Source organism: Dendrobates tinctorius, unplaced genomic scaffold (assembly GCF_039654945.1).
Source record: "Dendrobates tinctorius isolate UK_male_01 unplaced genomic scaffold, ASM3965494v1 ptg000350l, whole genome shotgun sequence".
Classification (NCBI taxonomy): domain Eukaryota; kingdom Metazoa; phylum Chordata; class Amphibia; order Anura; family Dendrobatidae; genus Dendrobates; species Dendrobates tinctorius.
In genome coordinates, this window is record NW_027362016.1 from 3070407 (window position 1) to 3097992 (window position 27586).

Consider the following 27586-nt stretch of genomic DNA (forward strand, 5'->3'; position numbering starts at 1 on the left):
ATGTAAAAATTCAATGGCAAAATTGCTGTCTTTTTCTACTCATTCACAAATAGTTAATGAATGTTATTAAATATGTACAGCAAAATGGAAGGCGTTTCAAATAGAAATCATGCTTCAAAAAACAGTCAAATGAAAAATTATAATATATCCCTCCAGGTGTGACACTTGACATTTGCAGAGTGTCAACCCCCCTAGAAAATGTATAGATACGGCCGAAATAGCTCAGTTGGGAGAGCGTTAGACTGAAGATCTAAAGGCCCCTGGTCCAATCCCGGGTTTTGGCAAAATTCTTTTTCTTCACCGTTTCCATTTTAAGGAGATATTAAACAAATCACATGGACTGATTATTTACAGCTAATGTAAAAGGCCTAAAAATCTTAACTATCTACAGAAAACAAAATGTTAAAAATTTGAGAAACGGTAACTTTTTCCTTTTGAACACATGAATGTTTTTTAGTAATTTTTCCTCTATTTTGTTTTATTTCAGATTGACTTAGCTGTAAGAGGATTAAAAGGTAACCTGATAGCTGAAACAGACAGCACTTATCACACTAGCTGAATGATTATAGTCAGCTTGTTTGACTTTGAAACATTGAGGCATTACTGAGACAAATGTCCTTAAAAAATATGCTGTGGACAAAGTCAAAAAGGCAAAAAACACAAGCTCCACACAGGTCCATCATCTTTAATTTGAAATATAGGAGGTTTCTACTTTAATGGTAAGACAAAGCATCTACATATTTGACATTGCTCCAGTGAGTAGAGCCCACTTAAAAATGTATGGGTTGCTTGTCTCTGCAAGCAAAAGCTGGGCACTAAACTGGCATGCTTGCAATGCTGGATGGTTCAGAGTGAAAACACCTATAGGCTGACAATAGTAATTGCAGGTGTTGATTAACTCATTGTGCAAAATAATTTCTAAATTGTGGTCACTTTGGGAGGATTTCTGCTTTTTTGGTACTCTGCAAATTTCATCTGCAAGGTATTCCTGCAAAATCTGCATTGCAAAACCCAAATAGGGCTCTTCCTTTCAAAGCCCTGCTGTGTGGCCAAACAGTAGTTTCTGAAGAAATGTGGTGCATCACCGCATTTGTGAGAAATCTAACATTTCTAATATCCAAACAAAATAAATGGAGGTTTAAAAATTAATGCAGACGAAAAGTACGCATATTAAAAATGTTATTTATTGACTTTTTTGGGGTGGTGGGACAAGTTTTTAATCACAAGAAATGGTAACATTTCTGCTGACTGGCATGGAAGGATTTAAGTTACAAATGCAACACAAAGTCAGGATATCTGAGCGGTCTAAGGCGCTGCATTCAGGTCGCAGTCTCCTCTGGAGGCGTGTGTTCAAATCCAACTTCTGACATCAACTTTTCATTTCAAGAAACTTTATCTTCATATATTGATTAGATGAGGTCAAACAAAACTTAGTAATGTGGTTTTGAAAAATTTCTTCCTGAGAGTCTTTGGAGTGAATCTGAATTTGTCCCCTCAAAAAAGAACTCTAGGAACATCAAACAGATTTTTTGTGCATATGTCTGTTGTTCTTTTGGCACTAGAAAAATCCTTTGGACAGTCAATGAGGAGGGACTATTTAACCTCTTTGTGTTCTCTGTCCCTATTAGGGTAGGGAATCAACCTTCTACAGTGCTGTCATGAAATATATCTAGAATCGGATTTGCTGGTAAGTCTACTTTCATAGTTTTTACCTCATACATCAATAGACCATAACGATACTTAATAAACAAAAACTTAAAAAGTAGGTAATCATAGTTTAAAAAATGTGAAATGCCCATGTCCTTCTGACATTTTTCAGCACATTTTGGGACAAATGGTCTCACTTTTAACATTAACAATCAATAAAATATTTTCTCTAAATTTTTGTCTCTTTTTTGCTCCAATTGTTTGCATCTCATAAAAAACAAAACTTGATGTAACATTATGCATGCAAATTGTGTTTTATGTGTGACCATGACCTATCCTAGAAGCACAGGGTCAGAATTATACTGGTGCATGGAGACAAATTGAAAATGTAAAAATTCAATGGCAAAATTGCTGTGTTTTTCTACTCATTCACAAATAGTTAATGAATGTCATTCTGACATGTTTCACCACATTTTGGGACAAATGTTATCACTTTTAACATTAACAATCAATAAAATATTTTCTCTAAATTTTTGTCTCTTTTTTGCTCCAATTGTTTGCATCTCATAAAAAATAAAACTTGATGTCACTTTATGCATGCAAATTGTGTTTTATGTGTGACCATGACCTATTCTAGAAGCACAGGGTCAGAATTATACTGGTGCATGGAGACAAACTGAAAATGTAAAAATTCAATGGCAAAATTGCTGTCTTTTTTTACTCATTCACAAATAGTTAATGAATGTTATTAAATATGTACAGCAAAATGGAAGGCGTTTCAAATAGAAATCATGCTTCAAAAAACAGTCAAATGAAAAATTATAATATATCCCTCCAGGTGTGACACTTGACATTTGCAGAGTGTCAACCCCTCCAGAAAATGTATAGATATGGCCGAAATAGCTCAGTTGGGAGAGCGTTAGACTGAAGATCTAAAGGCCCTTTTACATTTAGCGATGCACCAGTGATCCAACCAGCGATCCGACCCGGTCAGGATCGCTGGTGCATCGCTAAATGATCGCTAGTGAGCTTTCATACAGAAAGACCTCACAGCGATGCAGCAGCGCACGATACTCACCTTTCACACACAGCGATCCTGACGTCCTCCCGCCCGCCTCCACGCGTCGCTGGACGTCACAGCAGGAAGTCTCAGCAGGAAGCGCCCGACGAGAAATGGAGCCGGACATTCTCGCGCGATCAGCGATGAGCAGCGGGGGAGCCGGTCGGAGGTAAGTATCACACATAGCGATATCACTAGCAATATCGCTATAACGTCACAAAACCAGTGACGTTTTAGCGATATTGCTAGCGATATTGCTTAGTGTAAAACCCCCTTAAAGGTCCTGGGTTTCGGCAAAATGCTTTTTCTTCACCGTTTACATTTTAAGGAGATACTAAACAAAGCACATGGACTGATTATTTACAGCTAATGTAAAAGGCCTAAAAATCTTAACTATCTACAGAAAACAAAATGTTAAAAATTTGAGAAACAGTAACTTTTTCCTTTTGAACACATGAATGTTTTTTAGTAATTTTTCCTCTATTTTGTTTTATTTCAGATTGACTTAGCTGTAAGAGGATTAAAAGGTAACCTGATAGCTGAAACAGACAGCACTTATCAGACACTAGCTGAATGATTATAGTCAGCTTGTTTGACTTTGAAACACTGAGGCATTAGGCCGGTTTCACATTAGCGCATTTTCAGCGCGCGCACGGCCGGGGGTAGCTCCGCCCCGATCCGGCTCTCTGCCCGGCGTGCCCGCCCCTTGCTTGTAGCACCGCCTACTAGCGGACAGCGGCGCCTGCGATCGGCGCACCCTATCTTTAGCATAGGGTGCGCAGATCGTGCGCAGGCCGTGCGCTAGTTGCGCTTTGACCTGTGCTGCGCACTTTTGACGGTGCGCCGTGCGCGCCAAAATCCGAAAAGTTTGATTTTGGCGCGCATGGCGCACCGTCAAAAGTGCGCAGCACAGGTCAAAGCGCAACTAGCGCACGACCTGCGCACGATCTGCGCACCCTATGCTAAAGATAGGGTGCGCCGATCGCAGGCGCCGCTGTCCGCTAGTAGGCGGCGCTGCAAGCAAGGGGCGGGCACGCCGGGCAGAGAGCCGGATCGGGGGCGGAGCTACCCCCGGCCGTGCGCGCGCTGAAAATGCGCTAATGTGAAACCGGCCTTACTGAGACAAATGTCCTTAAAAAATATGCTGGGGACAAATTCAAAAAAGCAAAAAACACAAGCTCCACACAGGTCCGTCATCTTTAATTTGAAATATAGGAGGTTTCTACTTTAATGGTAAGACAAAGCATCTACATATTTGACATTGCTCCAGTGATTAGAGCCCACTTAAAAATGTATGGGTTGCTTGTCTCTGCAAGCAAAAGCTGGGCACTAAACTGGCATACTTGCAATGCTGGATGGTTCAGAGTGAAAACACCTATAGGCTGACAATAGTAATTGCAGGTGTTGATTAACTCTTTGTGCAAAATAATTTCTAAAATGTGGTCACTTTGGGAGGTTTTCTGCTGTTTTGGTACTCTGCAAATTTCATCTGCAAAGTATTCCTGCAAAATCTGCATTGCAAAACCCAAATAGGGCTCTTCCTTTCAAAGTCCTGCTGTGTGGCCAAACAGTAGTTTCTGAAGAAACGTGGTGCATCACCGCATTTGTGAGAAATCTAACATTTCTAATATCCAAACAAAATAAATGGAGGTTTAAAAATTAATGCAGACGAAAAGTACGCATATTAAAAATGTTATTTATTGACTTTTTTAGGGTGGTGTGACAAGTTTTTAATCACAAGAAATGGTAACATTTCTGCTGACTAGCATGGAAGGAGTTAAGTTCCAATTGCATATCGAAGTCAGTATGGCCGAGTGGTCTAAGGCGATGCGTTCAGGTCACAGTCTCCCCTGAACGCACTTCTGACATCAACTTTTCATTTCAAGAAACTTTATCTTCACTTATTGATTAGATGAGGTCAAACAAAACTTAGTAATGTGGTTTTGAAAAATTTCCTGAGAGTCTTTGGAGTGAATCTGAATTTGTCCTCTCAAAAAAGAACTCTAGGAACATCAAACAGATTTTTTGTGCATATGTCTGTTGTTCTTTTGGCACTAGAAAAATCCTTTGGACAGTCAATGAGGAGGGACTATTTCACCTCTTTGTGATCTCTGTCCCTATTAGGGTAGGGAATCAACCTTCTACAGTGCTGTCATGAAATATATCTAGAAACGGATTTGCTGGTAAGTCTACTTTCATAGTTTTCACCTCATACATCAATAGACCATAACGATACTTAATAAACAAAAACTTAACAAGTAGGTAATCATAGTTTAAAAAATGTGAAATGCCCATGTCATTCTGACATGTTTCAGGACATTTTGGGACAAATGGTCTCACTTTTAACATTAACAATCAATAAAATATTTTCTCTAAATTTTTGTCTCTTTTTTGCTCCAATTGTTTGCATCTCATAAAAAATAAAACTTGATGTAACATTATGCATGCAAATTGTGTTTTATATGCGACCATGACCTATCCTAGAAGCACAGGGTCAGAATTATACTGGTGCATGGAGACAAACTGAAAATGTAAAAATTCAATGGCAAAATTGCTGTCTTTTTCTACTCATTCACAAATAGTTAATGAATGTTATTAAATATGCACAGCAAAATGGAAGGCGTTTCAAATAGAAATCATGCTTCAAGAAACAGTCAAATGAAAAATTATAATATATCCCTCCAGGTGTGACACTTGACATTTGCAGAGTGTCAAACCCCCCAGAAAATGTATAGATATGGTCAAAATAGCTCAGTTGGGAGAGCGTTAGACTGAAGATTTAAAAGTCCCTGGTCCAATCCCGGGTTTCGGCAAAATGCTTTTTCTTCACCGTTTACATTTTAAGGAGATATTAAACAAAGCACATGGACTGATCATGATCAAAAGGCCTAAAAATCTTAACTATCTACAGAAAACAAAATGTTAAAAATTTGAGAAACGGTAACTTTTTCCTTTTGAACACATGAATGTTTTTTAGTAATTTTCCTCTATTTTGTTTTATTTCAGATTGACTTAGCTGTAAGAGGATTAAAAGGTAACCTGATAGCTGAAACAGACAGCACTTATCAGACACTAGCTGAATGATTATAGTCAGCTTGTTTGACTTTGAAACACTGAGGCATTACTGAGACAAATGTCCTTAAAAAATATGCTGGGGACAAAAGGGGGTTTTACACTAAGCAATATCGCTAGCAATATCGCTAAAACGTCACTGGTTTTGTGACGTTATAGCGATATTGCTAGCGATATCGCTATGTGTGATACTTACCAACGACCGGCTCCCCCGCTGTCCATCGCTGATCGTGCTAGATTGTCCCCCTCCATTTCTCGTCAGGCGCTTCCTGCTGAGACTTCCTGCTGTGACGATGAGTGACGCGTGGAGGCTGGCGGGAGGACGGCAGGATCGCTGTGTGTGAATGGTAAGTATCGTGCGCTGCGTCGCTGCTGCATAGCTGTGAGATCTTTCTGTATGAAAGCTCACTAGCGATCATTTAGCGATGCACCAGCGATCCTGGCCGGGTCGGATTGCTGGTCGGATCGCTGGTACATCGCTAAATGTAAAAGGGCCTAAAGGCAAAAAACACAAGCTCCACACAGGTCCGTCATCTTTAATTTGAAATATAGGAGGTTTCTACTTTAATGGTGAGACAAAGCATCTACATATTTGACATTGCTCCAGTGAGTAGAGCCCACTTAAAAATGTATGGGTTGCTTGTCTCTGCAAGCAAAAGCTGGGCACTAAACTGGCATACTTGCAATGCTGGATGGTTCAGAGTGAAAACACCTATAGGCTGACAATAGTAATTGCAGGTGTTGATTATCTCATTGTGCAAAATAATTTCTAAAATGTGGTCACTTTGGGAGGTTTTCTGCTGTTTTGGTACTCTGCAAATTTCATCTGCAAGGTATTCCTGCAAAATCTGCATTGCAAAACCCAAATAGGGCTCTTCCTTTCAAAGCCCTGCTGTGTGGCCAAACAGTAGTTTCTGAAGAAATGTGGTGCATCACAGCATTTGTGAGAAATCTAACATTTCTAATATGCAAACAAAATAAATGGAGGTTTAAAAATTAATGCAGACGAAAAGTACGCATATAAAAAATGTTATTTATTGACTTTTTTGGGGTGGTGTGACAAATTTTTAATCACAAGAAATGGTAACATTTCTGCTGACTAGCATGGAAGGAGTTAAGTTCCAATTGCATATTGAAGTCAGGATGGCCGAAGCGGTCTAAGGCTCTGCGTTCAGGTCGCAGTCGCCCCTGGAGGCGTGGGATCAAATCCCACTCCTGACATCAACTTTTAATTTCAAGAAACTTTATCTTCATTTATTGATTAGATGAGGTCAAACAAAACTTAGTAATGTGGTTTTGAAAAATTTCCTGAGAGTCTTTGGAGTGAAACTGAATTTGTCCTCTCAAAAAAGAACTCTAGGAACATCAAACAGATTTTTTGTGCATATGTCTGTTGTTCTTTTGGCACTAGAAAAATCCTTTGGACAGTCAATGAGGAGGGACTATTTCACCTCTTTGTGTTCTCTGTCCCAATTAGGGTTCGGAATCAACCTTCTACAGTGCTGTCATGAAATATATCTAGAAACGGATTTGCTGGTAAGTCTACTTTCATAGTTTTCACCTCATACATCAATAGACCATAACGATACTTAATAAACAAAAACTTAACAAGTAGGTAATCATAGTTTAAAAAATGTGAAAAGCCCATGTCCTTCTGACATGTTTCAGCACATTTTGGGACAAATAGTCTCACTTTTAACATTAACAATCAATAAAATATTTTCTCTAAATTTTTGTCTCTTTTTTGCTCCAATTGTTTGCATCTCATAAAAAATAAAACTTGATGTAACATTATGCATGCAAATTGTGTTTTATGTGCGACCATGACCTATTCTAGAAGCACAGGGTCAGAATTATACTGGTGCATGGTGACAAACTGAAAATGTAAAAATTCAATGGCAAAATTGCTGTCTTTTTCTACTCATTCACAAATAGTTAATGAATGTTATTAAATATGTACAGCAAAATGGAAGGTGTTTCAAATAGAAATCATGCTTCAAAAAACAGTCAAATGAAAAATTATAATATATCCCTCCAGGTGTGACACTTGACATTTGCAGAGTGTCAAACCCCCCAGAAAATGTATAGATATGGCCGAAATAGCTCAGTTGGGAGAGCGTTCGACTGAAGATCTAAAGGTCCCTGGTCCAATCCCAGGTTTCGGCAAAATGCTTTTTCTTCACCGTTTACATTTTAAGGAGATATTAAACAAAGCACATGGACTGATCATGATCAAAAGGCCTAAAAATCTTAACTATCTACAGAAAACAAAATGTTAAAAATTTGAGAAATGGTAACTTTTTCCTTTTGAACACATGAATGTTTTTTAGTAATTTTTCCTCTATTTTGTTTTATTTCAGATTGACTTAGCTGTAAGAGGATTAAAAGGTAACCTGATAGCTGAAACAGACAGCACTTATCAGACACTAGCTGAATGATTATAGTCAGCTTGTTTGACTTTGAAACACTGAGGCATTGCTGAGACAAATGTCCTTAAAAAATATGCTGTGGACAAAGTCAAAAAGGCAAAAAACACAAGCTCCACACAGGTCCGTCATCTTTAATTTGAAATATAGGAGGTTTCTACTTTAATGGAGAGACAAAGCATCTACATATTTGACATTGCTCCAGTGAGTAGAGCCCACTTAAAAATGTATGGGTTGCTTGTCTCTGCAAGCAAAAGCTGGGCACTAAACTGGCATACTTGCAATGCTGGATGGTTCAGAGTGAAAACACCTATAGGCTGACAATAGTAATTGCAGGTGTTGATTAACTCTTTGTGCAAAATAATTTCTAAAATGTGGTCACTTTGGGAGGTTTTCTGCTGTTTTGGTACTCTGCAAATTTCATCTGCAAAGTATTCCTGCAAAATCTGCATTGCAAAACCCAAATAGGGCTCTTCCTTTCAAAGTCCTGCTGTGTGGCCAAACAGTAGTTTCTGAAGAAACGTGGTGCATCACCGCATTTGTGAGAAATCTAACATTTCTAATATCCAAACAAAATAAATGGAGGTTTAAAAATTAATGCAGACGAAAAGTACGCATATTAAAAATGTTATTTATTGACTTTTTTAGGGTGGTGTGACAAGTTTTTAATCACAAGAAATGGTAACATTTCTGCTGACTAGCATGGAAGGAGTTAAGTTCCAATTGCATATCGAAGTCAGTATGGCCGAGTGGTCTAAGGCGATGCGTTCAGGTCACAGTCTCCCCTGAACGCACTTCTGACATCAACTTTTCATTTCAAGAAACTTTATCTTCACTTATTGATTAGATGAGGTCAAACAAAACTTAGTAATGTGGTTTTGAAAAATTTCCTGAGAGTCTTTGGAGTGAATCTGAATTTGTCCTCTCAAAAAAGAACTCTAGGAACATCAAACAGATTTTTTGTGCATATGTCTGTTGTTCTTTTGGCACTAGAAAAATCCTTTGGACAGTCAATGAGGAGGGACTATTTCACCTCTTTGTGATCTCTGTCCCTATTAGGGTAGGGAATCAACCTTCTACAGTGCTGTCATGAAATATATCTAGAAACGGATTTGCTGGTAAGTCTACTTTCATAGTTTTCACCTCATACATCAATAGACCATAACGATACTTAATAAACAAAAACTTAACAAGTAGGTAATCATAGTTTAAAAAATGTGAAATGCCCATGTCATTCTGACATGTTTCAGGACATTTTGGGACAAATGGTCTCACTTTTAACATTAACAATCAATAAAATATTTTCTCTAAATTTTTGTCTCTTTTTTGCTCCAATTGTTTGCATCTCATAAAAAATAAAACTTGATGTAACATTATGCATGCAAATTGTGTTTTATATGCGACCATGACCTATCCTAGAAGCACAGGGTCAGAATTATACTGGTGCATGGAGACAAACTGAAAATGTAAAAATTCAATGGCAAAATTGCTGTCTTTTTCTACTCATTCACAAATAGTTAATGAATGTTATTAAATATGCACAGCAAAATGGAAGGCGTTTCAAATAGAAATCATGCTTCAAGAAACAGTCAAATGAAAAATTATAATATATCCCTCCAGGTGTGACACTTGACATTTGCAGAGTGTCAAACCCCCCAGAAAATGTATAGATATGGTCAAAATAGCTCAGTTGGGAGAGCGTTAGACTGAAGATTTAAAAGTCCCTGGTCCAATCCCGGGTTTCGGCAAAATGCTTTTTCTTCACCGTTTACATTTTAAGGAGATATTAAACAAAGCACATGGACTGATCATGATCAAAAGGCCTAAAAATCTTAACTATCTACAGAAAACAAAATGTTAAAAATTTGAGAAACGGTAACTTTTTCCTTTTGAACACATGAATGTTTTTTAGTAATTTTTCCTCTATTTTGTTTTATTTCAGATTGACTTAGCTGTAAGAGGATTAAAAGGTAACCTGATAGCTGAAACAGACAGCACTTATCAGACACTAGCTGAATGATTATAGTCAGCTTGTTTGACTTTGAAACACTGAGGCATTACTGAGACAAATGTCCTTAAAAAATATGCTGGGGACAAAAGGGGGTTTTACACTAAGCAATATCGCTAGCAATATCGCTAAAACGTCACTGGTTTTGTGACGTTATAGCGATATTGCTAGCGATATCGCTATGTGTGATACTTACCAACGACCGGCTCCCCCGCTGTCCATCGCTGATCGCGCTAGATTGTCCGGCTCCATTTCTCGTCAGGCGCTTCCTGCTGAGACTTCCTGCTGTGACGATGAGTGACGCGTGGAGGCTGGCGGGAGGACGGCAGGATCGCTGTGTGTGAATGGTAAGTATCGTGCGCTGCGTCGCTGCTGCATAGCTGTGAGATCTTTCTGTATGAAAGCTCACTAGCGATCATTTAGCGATGCACCAGCGATCCTGGCCGGGTCGGATTGCTGGTCGGATCGCTGGTACATCGCTAAATGTAAAAGGGCCTAAAGGCAAAAAACACAAGCTCCACACAGGTCCGTCATCTTTAATTTGAAATATAGGAGGTTTCTACTTTAATGGTGAGACAAAGCATCTACATATTTGACATTGCTCCAGTGAGTAGAGCCCACTTAAAAATGTATGGGTTGCTTGTCTCTGCAAGCAAAAGCTGGGCACTAAACTGGCATACTTGCAATGCTGGATGGTTCAGAGTGAAAACACCTATAGGCTGACAATAGTAATTGCAGGTGTTGATTATCTCATTGTGCAAAATAATTTCTAAAATGTGGTCACTTTGGGAGGTTTTCTGCTGTTTTGGTACTCTGCAAATTTCATCTGCAAGGTATTCCTGCAAAATCTGCATTGCAAAACCCAAATAGGGCTCTTCCTTTCAAAGCCCTGCTGTGTGGCCAAACAGTAGTTTCTGAAGAAATGTGGTGCATCACAGCATTTGTGAGAAATCTAACATTTCTAATATGCAAACAAAATAAATGGAGGTTTAAAAATTAATGCAGACGAAAAGTACGCATATAAAAAATGTTATTTATTGACTTTTTTGGGGTGGTGTGACAAATTTTTAATCACAAGAAATGGTAACATTTCTGCTGACTAGCATGGAAGGAGTTAAGTTCCAATTGCATATTGAAGTCAGGATGGCCGAAGCGGTCTAAGGCTCTGCGTTCAGGTCGCAGTCGCCCCTGGAGGCGTGGGATCAAATCCCACTCCTGACATCAACTTTTAATTTCAAGAAACTTTATCTTCATTTATTGATTAGATGAGGTCTAACAAAACTTAGTAATGTGGTTTTGAAAAATTTCCTGAGAGTCTTTGGAGTGAAACTGAATTTGTCCTCTCAAAAAAGAACTCTAGGAACATCAAACAGATTTTTTGTGCATATGTCTGTTGTTCTTTTGGCACTAGAAAAATCCTTTGGACAGTCAATGAGGAGGGACTATTTCACCTCTTTGTGTTCTCTGTCCCAATTAGGGTTCGGAATCAACCTTCTACAGTGCTGTCATGAAATATATCTAGAAACGGATTTGCTGGTAAGTCTACTTTCATAGTTTTCACCTCATACATCAATAGACCATAACGATACTTAATAAACAAAAACTTAACAAGTAGGTAATCATAGTTTAAAAAATGTGAAAAGCCCATGTCCTTCTGACATGTTTCAGCACATTTTGGGACAAATAGTCTCACTTTTAACATTAACAATCAATAAAATATTTTCTCTAAATTTTTGTCTCTTTTTTGCTCCAATTGTTTGCATCTCATAAAAAATAAAACTTGATGTAACATTATGCATGCAAATTGTGTTTTATGTGCGACCATGACCTATTCTAGAAGCACAGGGTCAGAATTATACTGGTGCATGGTGACAAACTGAAAATGTAAAAATTCAATGGCAAAATTGCTGTCTTTTTCTACTCATTCACAAATAGTTAATGAATGTTATTAAATATGTACAGCAAAATGGAAGGTGTTTCAAATAGAAATCATGCTTCAAAAAACAGTCAAATGAAAAATTATAATATATCCCTCCAGGTGTGACACTTGACATTTGCAGAGTGTCAAACCCCCCAGAAAATGTATAGATATGGCCGAAATAGCTCAGTTGGGAGAGCGTTCGACTGAAGATCTAAAGGTCCCTGGTCCAATCCCAGGTTTCGGCAAAATGCTTTTTCTTCACCGTTTACATTTTAAGGAGATATTAAACAAAGCACATGGACTGATCATGATCAAAAGGCCTAAAAATCTTAACTATCTACAGAAAACAAAATGTTAAAAATTTGAGAAATGGTAACTTTTTCCTTTTGAACACATGAATGTTTTTTAGTAATTTTTCCTCTATTTTGTTTTATTTCAGATTGACTTAGCTGTAAGAGGATTAAAAGGTAACCTGATAGCTGAAACAGACAGCACTTATCAGACACTAGCTGAATGATTATAGTCAGCTTGTTTGACTTTGAAACACTGAGGCATTGCTGAGACAAATGTCCTTAAAAAATATGCTGTGGACAAAGTCAAAAAGGCAAAAAACACAAGCTCCACACAGGTCCGTCATCTTTAATTTGAAATATAGGAGGTTTCTACTTTAATGGAGAGACAAAGCATCTACATATTTGACATTGCTCCAGTGAGTAGAGCCCACTTAAAAATGTATGGGTTGCTTGTCTCTGCAAGCAAAAGCTGGGCACTAAACTGGCATACTTGCAATGCTGGATGGTTCAGAGTGAAAACACCTATAGGCTGACAATAGTAATTGCAGGTGTTGATTAACTCTTTGTGCAAAATAATTTCTAAAATGTGGTCACTTTGGGAGGTTTTCTGCTGTTTTGGTACTCTGCAAATTTCATCTGCAAAGTATTCCTGCAAAATCTGCATTGCAAAACCCAAATAGGGCTCTTCCTTTCAAAGTCCTGCTGTGTGGCCAAACAGTAGTTTCTGAAGAAACGTGGTGCATCACCGCATTTGTGAGAAATCTAACATTTCTAATATCCAAACAAAATAAATGGAGGTTTAAAAATTAATGCAGACGAAAAGTACGCATATTAAAAATGTTATTTATTGACTTTTTTAGGGTGGTGTGACAAGTTTTTAATCACAAGAAATGGTAACATTTCTGCTGACTAGCATGGAAGGAGTTAAGTTCCAATTGCATATCGAAGTCAGTATGGCCGAGTGGTCTAAGGCGATGCGTTCAGGTCACAGTCTCCCCTGAACGCACTTCTGACATCAACTTTTCATTTCAAGAAACTTTATCTTCACTTATTGATTAGATGAGGTCAAACAAAACTTAGTAATGTGGTTTTGAAAAATTTCCTGAGAGTCTTTGGAGTGAATCTGAATTTGTCCTCTCAAAAAAGAACTCTAGGAACATCAAACAGATTTTTTGTGCATATGTCTGTTGTTCTTTTGGCACTAGAAAAATCCTTTGGACAGTCAATGAGGAGGGACTATTTCACCTCTTTGTGATCTCTGTCCCTATTAGGGTAGGGAATCAACCTTCTACAGTGCTGTCATGAAATATATCTAGAAACGGATTTGCTGGTAAGTCTACTTTCATAGTTTTCACCTCATACATCAATAGACCATAACGATACTTAATAAACAAAAACTTAACAAGTAGGTAATCATAGTTTAAAAAATGTGAAATGCCCATGTCATTCTGACATGTTTCAGGACATTTTGGGACAAATGGTCTCACTTTTAACATTAACAATCAATAAAATATTTTCTCTAAATTTTTGTCTCTTTTTTGCTCCAATTGTTTGCATCTCATAAAAAATAAAACTTGATGTAACATTATGCATGCAAATTGTGTTTTATATGCGACCATGACCTATCCTAGAAGCACAGGGTCAGAATTATACTGGTGCATGGAGACAAACTGAAAATGTAAAAATTCAATGGCAAAATTGCTGTCTTTTTCTACTCATTCACAAATAGTTAATGAATGTTATTAAATATGCACAGCAAAATGGAAGGCGTTTCAAATAGAAATCATGCTTCAAGAAACAGTCAAATGAAAAATTATAATATATCCCTCCAGGTGTGACACTTGACATTTGCAGAGTGTCAAACCCCCCAGAAAATGTATAGATATGGTCAAAATAGCTCAGTTGGGAGAGCGTTAGACTGAAGATTTAAAAGTCCCTGGTCCAATCCCGGGTTTCGGCAAAATGCTTTTTCTTCACCGTTTACATTTTAAGGAGATATTAAACAAAGCACATGGACTGATCATGATCAAAAGGCCTAAAAATCTTAACTATCTACAGAAAACAAAATGTTAAAAATTTGAGAAACGGTAACTTTTTCCTTTTGAACACATGAATGTTTTTTAGTAATTTTTCCTCTATTTTGTTTTATTTCAGATTGACTTAGCTGTAAGAGGATTAAAAGGTAACCTGATAGCTGAAACAGACAGCACTTATCAGACACTAGCTGAATGATTATAGTCAGCTTGTTTGACTTTGAAACACTGAGGCATTACTGAGACAAATGTCCTTAAAAAATATGCTGGGGACAAAAGGGGGTTTTACACTAAGCAATATCGCTAGCAATATCGCTAAAACGTCACTGGTTTTGTGACGTTATAGCGATATTGCTAGCGATATCGCTATGTGTGATACTTACCAACGACCGGCTCCCCCGCTGTCCATCGCTGATCGCGCTAGATTGTCCGGCTCCATTTCTCGTCAGGCGCTTCCTGCTGAGACTTCCTGCTGTGACGATGAGTGACGCGTGGAGGCTGGCGGGAGGACGGCAGGATCGCTGTGTGTGAATGGTAAGTATCGTGCGCTGCGTCGCTGCTGCATAGCTGTGAGATCTTTCTGTATGAAAGCTCACTAGCGATCATTTAGCGATGCACCAGCGATCCTGGCCGGGTCGGATTGCTGGTCGGATTGCTGGTACATCGCTAAATGTAAAAGGGCCTAAAGGCAAAAAACACAAGCTCCACACAGGTCCGTCATCTTTAATTTGAAATATAGGAGGTTTCTACTTTAATGGTGAGACAAAGCATCTACATATTTGACATTGCTCCAGTGAGTAGAGCCCACTTAAAAATGTATGGGTTGCTTGTCTCTGCAAGCAAAAGCTGGGCACTAAACTGGCATACTTGCAATGCTGGATGGTTCAGAGTGAAAACACCTATAGGCTGACAATAGTAATTGCAGGTGTTGATTATCTCATTGTGCAAAATAATTTCTAAAATGTGGTCACTTTGGGAGGTTTTCTGCTGTTTTGGTACTCTGCAAATTTCATCTGCAAGGTATTCCTGCAAAATCTGCATTGCAAAACCCAAATAGGGCTCTTCCTTTCAAAGCCCTGCTGTGTGGCCAAACAGTAGTTTCTGAAGAAATGTGGTGCATCACAGCATTTGTGAGAAATCTAACATTTCTAATATGCAAACAAAATAAATGGAGGTTTAAAAATTAATGCAGACGAAAAGTACGCATATAAAAAATGTTATTTATTGACTTTTTTGGGGTGGTGTGACAAATTTTTAATCACAAGAAATGGTAACATTTCTGCTGACTAGCATGGAAGGAGTTAAGTTCCAATTGCATATTGAAGTCAGGATGGCCGAAGCGGTCTAAGGCTCTGCGTTCAGGTCGCAGTCGCCCCTGGAGGCGTGGGATCAAATCCCACTCCTGACATCAACTTTTAATTTCAAGAAACTTTATCTTCATTTATTGATTAGATGAGGTCTAACAAAACTTAGTAATGTGGTTTTGAAAAATTTCCTGAGAGTCTTTGGAGTGAAACTGAATTTGTCCTCTCAAAAAAGAACTCTAGGAACATCAAACAGATTTTTTGTGCATATGTCTGTTGTTCTTTTGGCACTAGAAAAATCCTTTGGACAGTCAATGAGGAGGGACTATTTCACCTCTTTGTGTTCTCTGTCCCAATTAGGGTTCGGAATCAACCTTCTACAGTGCTGTCATGAAATATATCTAGAAACGGATTTGCTGGTAAGTCTACTTTCATAGTTTTCACCTCATACATCAATAGACCATAACGATACTTAATAAACAAAAACTTAACAAGTAGGTAATCATAGTTTAAAAAATGTGAAAAGCCCATGTCCTTCTGACATGTTTCAGCACATTTTGGGACAAATAGTCTCACTTTTAACATTAACAATCAATAAAATATTTTCTCTAAATTTTTGTCTCTTTTTTGCTCCAATTGTTTGCATCTCATAAAAAATAAAACTTGATGTAACATTATGCATGCAAATTGTGTTTTATGTGCGACCATGACCTATTCTAGAAGCACAGGGTCAGAATTATACTGGTGCATGGAGACAAACTGAAAATGTAAAAATTCAATGGCAAAATTGCTGTCTTTTTCTACTCATTCACAAATAGTTAATGAATGTTATTAAATATGTACAGCAAAATGGAAGGTGTTTCAAATAGAAATCATGCTTCAAAAAACAGTCAAATGAAAAATTATAATATATCCCTCCAGGTGTGACACTTGACATTTGCAGAGTGTCAAACCCCCCAGAAAATGTATAGATATGGCCGAAATAGCTCAGTTGGGAGAGCGTTCGACTGAAGATCTAAAGGTCCCTGGTCCAATCCCAGGTTTCGGCAAAATGCTTTTTCTTCACCGTTTACATTTTAAGGAGATATTAAACAAAGCACATGGACTGATCATGATCAAAAGGCCTAAAAATCTTAACTATCTACAGAAAACAAAATGTTAAAAATTTGAGAAATGGTAACTTTTTCCTTTTGAACACATGAATGTTTTTTAGTAATTTTTCCTCTATTTTGTTTTATTTCAGATTGACTTAGCTGTAAGAGGATTAAAAGGTAACCTGATAGCTGAAACAGACAGCACTTATCAGACACTAGCTGAATGATTATAGTCAGCTTGTTTGACTTTGAAACACTGAGGCATTACTGAGACAAATGTCCTTAAAAAATATGCTGTGGACAAAGTCAAAAAGGCAAAAAACACAAGCTCCACACAGGTCCGTCATCTTTAATTTGAAATATAGGAGGTTTCTACTTTAATGGAGAGACAAAGCATCTACATATTTGACATTGCTCCAGTGAGTAGAGCCCACTTAAAAATGTATGGGTTGCTTGTCTCTGCAAGCAAAAGCTGGGCACTAAACTGGCATACTTGCAATGCTGGATGGTTCAGAGTGAAAACACCTATAGGCTGACAATAGTAATTGCAGGTGTTGATTAACTCATTGTGCAAAATAATTTCTAAAATGTGGTCACTTTGGGAGGTTTTCTGCTGTTTTGGTACTCTGCAAATTTCATCTGCAAGGTATTCCTGCAAAATCTGCATTGCAAAACCCAAATAGGGCTCTTCCTTTCAAAGCCCTGCTGTGTGGCCAAACAGTAGTTTCTGAAGAAATGTGGTGCATCACCGCATTTGTGAGAAATCTAACATTTCTAATATCCAAACAAAATAAATGGAGGTTTAAAAATTAATGCAGACGAAAAGTACGCATATAAAAAATGTTATTTATTGACTTTTTTGGGGTGGTGTGACAAGTTTTTAATCACAAGGAATGGTAACATTTCTGCTGACTAGCATGGAAGGAGTTAAGTTCCAATTGCATTTCGAAGTCAGGATGGCCGAGCGGTCTAAGGCGCTGTGTTCAGGTCGCAGTCTCCCCTGGAGGCGTGGGTTCAAATCCCACTTCTGACATCAACATTTAATTTCAAGAAACTTTATCTTCATTTATTGATTAGATGAGGTCAAACAAAACTTAGTAATGTGGTTTTGAAAAATTTCCTGAGAGTCTTTGGAGTGAATCTGAATTTGTCCTCTCAAAAAAGAACTCTAGTAACATCAAACAGATTTTTTGTGCATATGTCTGTTGTTCTTTTGGCACTAGAAAAATCCTTTGGACAGTCAATGAGGAGGGACTATTTCACCTCTTTGTGTTCTCTGTCCCTATTAGGGTAGGGAATCAACCTTCTACAGTGCTGTCATGAAATATATCTAGAAACGGATTTGCTGGTAAGTCTACTTTCATAGTTTTCACCTCATACATCAATAGACCATAACGATACTTAATAAACAAAAACTTAACAAGTAGGTAATCATAGTTTAAAAAATGTGAAAAGCCCATGTCCTTCTGACATGTTTCAGCACATTTTGGGACAAATGGTCTCACTTTTAACATTAACAATCAATAAAATATTTTCTCTAAATTTTTGTCTCTTTTTTGCTCCAATTGTTTGCATCTCATAAAAAATAAAACTTGATGTAACATTATGCATGCAAATTGTGTTTTATGTGCGACCATGACCTATTCTAGAAGCACATTGTCAGAATTAAACTGGTGCATGGAGACAAACTGAAAATGTAAAAATTCAATGGCAAAATTGCTGTCTTTTTCTACTCATTCACAAATAGTTAATGAATGTTATTAAATATGTACAGCAAAATGGAAGGCGTTTCAAATAGAAATCATGCTTCAAAAAACAGTCAAATGAAAAATTATAATATATCCCTCCAGGTGTGACACTTGACATTTGCAGAGTGTCAAACCCCCCAGAAAATGTATAGATATGGCCGAAATAGCTCAGTTGGGAGAGCGTTAGACTGAAGATCTAAAGGTCCCTGGTCCAATCCCAGGTTTCGGCAAAATGCTTTTTCTTCACCGTTTACATTTTAAGGAGATATTAAACAAAGCACATGGACTGATCATGATCAAAAGGCCTAAAAATCTTAACTATCTACAGAAAACAAAATGTTAAAAATTTGAGAAATGGTAACTTTTTCCTTTTGAACACATGAATGTTTTTTAGCAATTTTTCCTCTATTTTGTTTTATTTCAGATTGACTTAGCTGTAAGAGGATTAAAAGGTAACCTGATAGCTGAAACAGACAGCACTTATCAGACACTAGCTGAATGATTATAGTCAGCTTGTTTGACTTTGAAACACTGAGGCATTACTGAGACAAATGTCCTTAAAAAATATGCTGGGGACAAAAGGGGGTTTTACACTAAGCAATATCGCTAGCAATATCGCTAAAACGTCACTGGTTTTGTGACGTTATAGCGATATTGCTAGCGATATCGCTATGTGTGATACTTACCAACGACCGGCTCCCCCGCTGTCCATCGCTGATCGCGCTAGATTGTCCGGCTCCATTTCTCGTCAGGCGCTTCCTGCTGAGACTTCCTGCTGTGACGATGAGTGACGCGTGGAGGCTGGCGGGAGGACGGCAGGATCGCTGTGTGTGAATGGTAAGTATCGTGCGCTGCGTCGCTGCTGCATAGCTGTGAGATCTTTCTGTATGAAAGCTCACTAGCGATCATTTAGCGATGCACCAGCGATCCTGGCCGGGTCGGATTGCTGGTCGGATTGCTGGTACATCGCTAAATGTAAAAGGGCCTAAAGGCAAAAAACACAAGCTCCACACAGGTCCGTCATCTTTAATTTGAAATATAGGAGGTTTCTACTTTAATGGTGAGACAAAGCATCTACATATTTGACATTGCTCCAGTGAGTAGAGCCCACTTAAAAATGTATGGGTTGCTTGTCTCTGCAAGCAAAAGCTGGGCACTAAACTGGCATACTTGCAATGCTGGATGGTTCAGAGTGAAAACACCTATAGGCTGACAATAGTAATTGCAGGTGTTGATTATCTCATTGTGCAAAATAATTTCTAAAATGTGGTCACTTTGGGAGGTTTTCTGCTGTTTTGGTACTCTGCAAATTTCATCTGCAAGGTATTCCTGCAAAATCTGCATTGCAAAACCCAAATAGGGCTCTTCCTTTCAAAGCCCTGCTGTGTGGCCAAACAGTAGTTTCTGAAGAAATGTGGTGCATCACAGCATTTGTGAGAAATCTAACATTTCTAATATGCAAACAAAATAAATGGAGGTTTAAAAATTAATGCAGACGAAAAGTACGCATATAAAAAATGTTATTTATTGACTTTTTTGGGGTGGTGTGACAAGTTTTTAATCACAAGGAATGGTAACATTTCTGCTGACTAGCATGGAAGGAGTTAAGTTCCAATTGCATTTCGAAGTCAGGATGGCCGAGCGGTCTAAGGCGCTGTGTTCAGGTCGCAGTCTCCCCTGGAGGCGTGGGTTCAAATCCCACTTCTGACATCAACATTTAATTTCAAGAAACTTTATCTTCATTTATTGATTAGATGAGGTCAAACAAAACTTAGTAATGTGGTTTTGAAAAATTTCCTGAGAGTCTTTGGAGTGAATCTGAATTTGTCCTCTCAAAAAAGAACTCTAGTAACATCAAACAGATTTTTTGTGCATATGTCTGTTGTTCTTTTGGCACTAGAAAAATCCTTTGGACAGTCAATGAGGAGGGACTATTTCACCTCTTTGTGTTCTCTGTCCCTATTAGGGTAGGGAATCAACCTTCTACAGTGCTGTCATGAAATATATCTAGAAACGGATTTGCTGGTAAGTCTACTTTCATAGTTTTCACCTCATACATCAATAGACCATAACGATACTTAATAAACAAAAACTTAACAAGTAGGTAATCATAGTTTAAAAAATGTGAAAAGCCCATGTCCTTCTGACATGTTTCAGCACATTTTGGGACAAATGGTCTCACTTTTAACATTAACAATCAATAAAATATTTTCTCTAAATTTTTGTCTCTTTTTTGCTCCAATTGTTTGCATCTCATAAAAAATAAAACTTGATGTAACATTATGCATGCAAATTGTGTTTTATGTGCGACCATGACCTATTCTAGAAGCACATTGTCAGAATTATACTGGTGCATGGAGACAAACTGAAAATGTAAAAATTCAATGGCAAAATTGCTGTCTTTTTCTACTCATTCACAAATAGTTAATGAATGTTATTAAATATGTACAGCAAAATGGAAGGCGTTTCAAATAGAAATCATGCTTCAAAAAACAGTCAAATGAAAAATTATAATATATCCCTCCAGGTGTGACACTTGACATTTGCAGAGTGTCAAACCCCCCAGAAAATGTATAGATATGGCCGAAATAGCTCAGTTGGGAGAGCGTTAGACTGAAGATCTAAAGGTCCCTGGTCCAATCCCAGGTTTCGGCAAAATGCTTTTTCTTCACCGTTTACATTTTAAGGAGATATTAAACAAAGCACATGGACTGATCATGATCAAAAGGCCTAAAAATCTTAACTATCTACAGAAAACAAAATGTTAAAAATTTGAGAAATGGTAACTTTTTCCTTTTGAACACATGAATGTTTTTTAGCAATTTTTCCTCTATTTTGTTTTATTTCAGATTGACTTAGCTGTAAGAGGATTAAAAGGTAACCTGATAGCTGAAACAGACAGCACTTATCAGACACTAGCTGAATGATTATAGTCAGCTTGTTTGACTTTGAAACACTGAGGCATTACTGAGACAAATGTCCTTAAAAAATATGCTGGGGACAAAAGGGGGTTTTACACTAAGCAATATCGCTAGCAATATCGCTAAAACGTCACTGGTTTTGTGACGTTATAGCGATATTGCTAGCGATATCGCTATGTGTGATACTTACCAACGACCGGCTCCCCCGCTGTCCATCGCTGATCGCGCTAGATTGTCCGGCTCCATTTCTCGTCAGGCGCTTCCTGCTGAGACTTCCTGCTGTGACGATGAGTGACGCGTGGAGGCTGGCGGGAGGACGGCAGGATCGCTGTGTGTGAATGGTAAGTATCGTGCGCTGCGTCGCTGCTGCATAGCTGTGAGATCTTTCTGTATGAAAGCTCACTAGCGATCATTTAGCGATGCACCAGCGATCCTGGCCGGGTCGGATTGCTGGTCGGATTGCTGGTACATCGCTAAATGTAAAAGGGCCTAAAGGCAAAAAACACAAGCTCCACACAGGTCCGTCATCTTTAATTTGAAATATAGGAGGTTTCTACTTTAATGGTGAGACAAAGCATCTACATATTTGACATTGCTCCAGTGAGTAGAGCCCACTTAAAAATGTATGGGTTGCTTGTCTCTGCAAGCAAAAGCTGGGCACTAAACTGGCATACTTGCAATGCTGGATGGTTCAGAGTGAAAACACCTATAGGCTGACAATAGTAATTGCAGGTGTTGATTATCTCATTGTGCAAAATAATTTCTAAAATGTGGTCACTTTGGGAGGTTTTCTGCTGTTTTGGTACTCTGCAAATTTCATCTGCAAGGTATTCCTGCAAAATCTGCATTGCAAAACCCAAATAGGGCTCTTCCTTTCAAAGCCCTGCTGTGTGGCCAAACAGTAGTTTCTGAAGAAATGTGGTGCATCACAGCATTTGTGAGAAATCTAACATTTCTAATATGCAAACAAAATAAATGGAGGTTTAAAAATTAATGCAGACGAAAAGTACGCATATAAAAAATGTTATTTATTGACTTTTTTGGGGTGGTGTGACAAATTTTTAATCACAAGAAATGGTAACATTTCTGCTGACTAGCATGGAAGGAGTTAAGTTCCAATTGCATATTGAAGTCAGGATGGCCGAAGCGGTCTAAGGCTCTGCGTTCAGGTCGCAGTCGCCCCTGGAGGCGTGGGATCAAATCCCACTCCTGACATCAACTTTTAATTTCAAGAAACTTTATCTTCATTTATTGATTAGATGAGGTCAAACAAAACTTAGTAATGTGGTTTTGAAAAATTTCCTGAGAGTCTTTGGAGTGAAACTGAATTTGTCCTCTCAAAAAAGAACTCTAGGAACATCAAACAGATTTTTTGTGCATATGTCTGTTGTTCTTTTGGCACTAGAAAAATCCTTTGGACAGTCAATGAGGAGGGACTATTTCACCTCTTTGTGTTCTCTGTCCCAATTAGGGTTCGGAATCAACCTTCTACAGTGCTGTCATGAAATATATCTAGAAACGGATTTGCTGGTAAGTCTACTTTCATAGTTTTCACCTCATACATCAATAGACCATAACGATACTTAATAAACAAAAACTTAACAAGTAGGTAATCATAGTTTAAAAAATGTGAAAAGCCCATGTCCTTCTGACATGTTTCAGCACATTTTGGGACAAATAGTCTCACTTTTAACATTAACAATCAATAAAATATTTTCTCTAAATTTTTGTCTCTTTTTTGCTCCAATTGTTTGCATCTCATAAAAAATAAAACTTGATGTAACATTATGCATGCAAATTGTGTTTTATGTGCGACCATGACCTATTCTAGAAGCACAGGGTCAGAATTATACTGGTGCATGGAGACAAACTGAAAATGTAAAAATTCAATGGCAAAATTGCTGTCTTTTTCTACTCATTCACAAATAGTTAATGAATGTTATTAAATATGTACAGCAAAATGGAAGGTGTTTCAAATAGAAATCATGCTTCAAAAAACAGTCAAATGAAAAATTATAATATATCCCTCCAGGTGTGACACTTGACATTTGCAGAGTGTCAAACCCCCCAGAAAATGTATAGATATGGCCGAAATAGCTCAGTTGGGAGAGCGTTCGACTGAAGATCTAAAGGTCCCTGGTCCAATCCCAGGTTTCGGCAAAATGCTTTTTCTTCACCGTTTACATTTTAAGGAGATATTAAACAAAGCACATGGACTGATCATGATCAAAAGGCCTAAAAATCTTAACTATCTACAGAAAACAAAATGTTAAAAATTTGAGAAATGGTAACTTTTTCCTTTTGAACACATGAATGTTTTTTAGTAATTTTTCCTCTATTTTGTTTTATTTCAGATTGACTTAGCTGTAAGAGGATTAAAAGGTAACCTGATAGCTGAAACAGACAGCACTTATCAGACACTAGCTGAATGATTATAGTCAGCTTGTTTGACTTTGAAACACTGAGGCATTACTGAGACAAATGTCCTTAAAAAATATGCTGTGGACAAAGTCAAAAAGGCAAAAAACACAAGCTCCACACAGGTCCGTCATCTTTAATTTGAAATATAGGAGGTTTCTACTTTAATGGAGAGACAAAGCATCTACATATTTGACATTGCTCCAGTGAGTAGAGCCCACTTAAAAATGTATGGGTTGCTTGTCTCTGCAAGCAAAAGCTGGGCACTAAACTGGCATACTTGCAATGCTGGATGGTTCAGAGTGAAAACACCTATAGGCTGACAATAGTAATTGCAGGTGTTGATTAACTCATTGTGCAAAATAATTTCTAAAATGTGGTCACTTTGGGAGGTTTTCTGCTGTTTTGGTACTCTGCAAATTTCATCTGCAAGGTATTCCTGCAAAATCTGCATTGCAAAACCCAAATAGGGCTCTTCCTTTCAAAGCCCTGCTGTGTGGCCAAACAGTAGTTTCTGAAGAAATGTGGTGCATCACCGCATTTGTGAGAAATCTAACATTTCTAATATCCAAACAAAATAAATGGAGGTTTAAAAATTAATGCAGACGAAAAGTACGCATATAAAAAATGTTATTTATTGACTTTTTTGGGGTGGTGTGACAAGTTTTTAATCACAAGGAATGGTAACATTTCTGCTGACTAGCATGGAAGGAGTTAAGTTCCAATTGCATATCGAAGTCAGGATGGGCGAGCGGTCTAAGGCGCTGCGTTCAGGTCGCAGTCTCCCCTGGAGGCGTGGGTTCAAATCCCACTTCTGACATCAACATTTAATTTCAAGAAACTTTATCTTCATTTATTGATTAGATGAGGTCAAACAAAACTTAGTAATGTGGTTTTGAAAAATTTCCTGAGAGTCTTTGGAGTGAATCTGAATTTGTCCTCTCAAAAAAGAACTCTAGGAACATCAAACAGATTTTTTGTGCATATGTCTGTTGTTCTTTTGGCACTAGAAAAATCCTTTGGACAGTCAATGAGGAGGGACTATTTCACCTCTTTGTGTTCTCTGTCCCTATTAGGGTAGGGAATCAACCTTCTACAGTGCTGTCATGAAATATATCTAGAAACGGATTTGCTGGTAAGTCTACTTTCATAGTTTTCACCTCATACATCAATAGACCATAACGATACTTAATAAACAAAAACTTAACAAGTAGGTAATCATAGTTTAAAAAATGTGAAAAGCCCATGTCCTTCTGACATGTTTCAGCACATTTTGGGACAAATGGTCTCACTTTTAACATTAACAATCAATAAAATATTTTCTCTAAATTTTTGTCTCTTTTTTGCTCCAATTGTTTGCATCTCATAAAAAATAAAACTTCATGTAACATTATGCATGCAAATTGTGTTTTATGTGCGACCATGACCTATTCTAGAAGCACAGGGTCAGAATTATACTGGTGCATGGAGACAAACTGAAAATGTAAAAATTCAATGGCAAAATTGCTGTATTTTTCTACTCATTCACAAATAGTTAATGAATGTTATTAAATATGTACAGCAAAATGGAAGGCGTTTCAAATAGAAATCATGCTTCAAAAAACAGTCAAATGAAAAATTATAATATATCCCTCCAGGTGTGACACTTGACATTTGCAGAGTGTCAAACCCCCCAGAAAATGTATAGACATGGCCGAAATAGCTCAGTTGGGAGAGCGTTAGACTGAACATCTAAAGGTCCCTGGTCCAATCCCAGGTTTCGGCAAAATGCTTTTTCTTCACCGTTTACATTTTAAGGAGATATTAAACAAAGCACATGGACTGATCATGATCAAAAGGCCTAAAAATCTTAACTATCTACAGAAAACAAAATGTTAAAAATTTGAGAAATGGTAACTTTTTCCTTTTGAACACATGAATGTTTTTTTAGCAATTTTTCCTCTATTTTGTTTTATTTCAGATTGACTTAGCTGTAAGAGGATTAAAAGGTAACCTGATAGCTGAAATAGACAGCACTTATCAGACACTAGCTGAATGATTATAGTCAGCTTGTTTGACTTTGAAACACTGAGGCATTACTGAGACAAATGTCCTTAAAAAATATGCTGTGGACAAAGTCAAAAAGGCAAAAAACACAAGCTCCACACAGGTCCGTCATCTTTAATTTGAAATATAGGAGGTTTCTACTTTAATGGAGAGACAAAGCATCTACATATTTGACATTGCTCCAGTGAGTAGAGCCCACTTAAAAATGTATGGGTTGCTTGTCTCTGCAAGCAAAAGCTGGGCACTAAACTGGCATACTTGCAATGCTGGATGGTTCAGAGTGAAAACACCTATAGGCTGACAATAGTAATTGCAGGTGTTGATTAACTCATTGTGCAAAATAATTTCTAAAATGTGGTCACTTTGGGAGGTTTTCTGCTGTTTTGGTACTCTGCAAATTTCATCTGCAAGGTATTCCTGCAAAATCTGCATTGCAAAACCCAAATAGGGCTCTTCCTTTCAAAGCCCTGCTGTGTGGCCAAACAGTAGTTTCTGAAGAAATGTGGTGCATCACCGCATTTGTGAGAAATCTAACATTTCTAATATCCAAACAAAATAAATGGAGGTTTAAAAATTAATGCAGACGAAAAGTACGCATATAAAAAATGTTATTTATTGACTTTTTTGGGGTGGTGTGACAAGTTTTTAATCACAAGGAATGGTAACATTTCTGCTGACTAGCATGGAAGGAGTTAAGTTCCAATTGCATTTTGAAGTCAGGATGGCCGAGCGGTCTAAGGCGCTGTGTTCAGGTCGCAGTCTCCCCTGGAGGCGTGGGTTCAAATCCCACTTCTGACATCAACATTTAATTTCAAGAAACTTTATCTTCATTTATTGATTAGATGAGGTCAAACAAAACTTAGTAATGTGGTTTTGAAAAATTTCCTGAGAGTCTTTGGAGTGAATCTGAATTTGTCCTCTCAAAAAAGAACTCTAGTAACATCAAACAGATTTTTTGTGCATATGTCTGTTGTTCTTTTGGCACTAGAAAAATCCTTTGGACAGTCAATGAGGAGGGACTATTTCACCTCTTTGTGTTCTCTGTCCCTATTAGGGTAGGGAATCAACCTTCTACAGTGCTGTCATGAAATATATCTAGAAACGGATTTGCTGGTAAGTCTACTTTCATAGTTTTCACCTCATACATCAATAGACCATAACGATACTTAATAAACAAAAACTTAACAAGTAGGTAATCATAGTTTAAAAAATGTGAAAAGCCCATGTCCTTCTGACATGTTTCAGCACATTTTGGGACAAATGGTCTCACTTTTAACATTAACAATCAATAAAATATTTTCTCTAAATTTTTGTCTCTTTTTTGCTCCAATTGTTTGCATCTCATAAAAAATAAAACTTGATGTAACATTATGCATGCAAATTGTGTTTTATGTGCGACCATGACCTATTCTAGAAGCACATTGTCAGAATTATACTGGTGCATGGAGACAAACTGAAAATGTAAAAATTCAATGGCAAAATTGCTGTCTTTTTCTACTCATTCACAAATAGTTAATGAATGTTATTAAATATGTACAGCAAAATGGAAGGCGTTTCAAATAGAAATCATGCTTCAAAAAACAGTCAAATGAAAA

The 27586-nt window shown here is 37.6% G+C and overlaps 6 non-coding genes across 6 annotated transcripts; all 6 read left to right on the forward strand.

Annotated features, from left to right (window-relative positions):
* Window positions 1-211: 211 nt before the first annotated feature.
* TRNAF-GAA (transfer RNA phenylalanine (anticodon GAA)) lies at window positions 212-284 on the forward strand. Its single transcript has one exon. It is a non-coding gene; the product is annotated as a tRNA-Phe (tRNA).
* A 17524-nt stretch (window positions 285-17808) lies between these two features.
* TRNAL-CAG (transfer RNA leucine (anticodon CAG)) lies at window positions 17809-17891 on the forward strand. The gene has a single exon. It is a non-coding gene; the product is annotated as a tRNA-Leu (tRNA).
* Window positions 17892-18763: 872 nt separating this feature from the next.
* On the forward strand, window positions 18764-18836 carry TRNAF-GAA (transfer RNA phenylalanine (anticodon GAA)). Its single transcript has one exon. It is a non-coding gene; the product is annotated as a tRNA-Phe (tRNA).
* Window positions 18837-20233: 1397 nt separating this feature from the next.
* TRNAL-CAG (transfer RNA leucine (anticodon CAG)) lies at window positions 20234-20316 on the forward strand. The gene has a single exon. It is a non-coding gene; the product is annotated as a tRNA-Leu (tRNA).
* Window positions 20317-21188: 872 nt separating this feature from the next.
* TRNAF-GAA (transfer RNA phenylalanine (anticodon GAA)) lies at window positions 21189-21261 on the forward strand. The gene has a single exon. It is a non-coding gene; the product is annotated as a tRNA-Phe (tRNA).
* A 5445-nt stretch (window positions 21262-26706) lies between these two features.
* Window positions 26707-26789, forward strand: TRNAL-CAG (transfer RNA leucine (anticodon CAG)). Its single transcript has one exon. It is a non-coding gene; the product is annotated as a tRNA-Leu (tRNA).
* Window positions 26790-27586: the final 797 nt, after the last annotated feature.